We start from the raw sequence: 1,099 nt of genomic DNA, 5'->3' as shown, positions 1-1,099 counted from the left end.
GAGGTATCATGATCATAGGTTTCAAAATTAGAACAAAACATGCATCCTTGGGGCATTGTATTGTAAGAAGAGGGGGAGGAAGTATCCATACCATTGCCTCCCTTGGTTGAAGGGGAGGTATTACCATGAGGGTTGGACCTTTCTTTCATCAATTCATCCATTTGCTTGGTCATTTTGGAGATTTGGGTAGAAAGGTTGTTGATTGCGTTGGCTTGCTCCAATGCATAAACGCCCTTGCTAGAAGTAGCATCCCTTTCTCCTTCGTACCAATCATCATAGTGCTTTGCGGCTTCCTCTATAATACACTCCACTTCATGCTCTCCTTTATTCATGATTGGACCACCGGCCGCGACGTCTAGGCTTGTTCTTCCTTGAGGTGTGAGACCTCCATAGAAAGTGTGAATGAGTTGATACTAGGGTATCCCATGGTGTGGGCATTGACGTTGAAGCTCTTTGTATCGTTCCCATGCCGCACTTAGAGACTCACCACTCTTTTGGCGAAAACCTTGAATCAAAGACCGAGCCTCGGCGGTCTTCCTATGGTTATAAAACCTCCTCAAGAAAGCCGTAGTCACTTGGTCCCATGTCGTGAGAGAATTAGGGGGCACCTCCTTCTCTAGCCATTCTAGACCTCTCCCAATTAGCGAAAATGGAAACATTTTGAGGCGAATATATTCTTGAGTCACTCTATTGGCCTTTATTGTGTCACAATATTTCTCAAACTCTTTTAGGTGCTCATGAGGACTCTCAAACTTTCCACCCGAGAATTGTTTCCTCTCAATCAAGGCAATCAAATTAGGCTTGATCTCGAAATTGTTGGCTTGAGTAGTAGGAGTTAGGATCCCACTTTGCGCTCTAAAAGCTTCGGGGGCCCCAAGACGAATCAAAGGCGTATTCTCTCCCATTTTAGAACCTTCTTTACTTTCAAACTTATAGGTTGAGAAAGGGTTGATTTCTGAATTCGAAGATGATTTAGGGCTATCTAATTCTTCACTTGAGGGTGAAGAGGGTGGAGTATCTTCTAATTCTCTTACTCCTCTCGTTGGAGTGCGGGAATTTCTACTCCTTGCTCTTGCTTCTCTTCGAAGTAGGGACAAAG

The 1,099-nt window shown here is 44.2% G+C and overlaps 1 non-coding gene across 1 annotated transcript; it reads left to right on the top strand.

The window, feature by feature from the left end:
* Positions 1-420: 420 nt before the first annotated feature.
* On the top strand, positions 421-526 carry LOC145565808 (small nucleolar RNA R71). The gene has a single exon (XR_014095189.1). It is a non-coding gene; the product is annotated as a small nucleolar RNA R71 (small nucleolar RNA).
* The last annotated feature ends 573 nt before the right edge of the window (positions 527-1,099 follow it).

The sequence above is a fragment of the Chenopodium album genome, chromosome 1 (genome assembly GCF_948465745.1).
Source record: "Chenopodium album chromosome 1, dcCheAlbu1.1, whole genome shotgun sequence".
Lineage (NCBI taxonomy): Eukaryota > Viridiplantae > Streptophyta > Magnoliopsida > Caryophyllales > Amaranthaceae > Chenopodium > Chenopodium album.
This window is presented reverse-complemented; position numbering and strand designations above follow the sequence as displayed.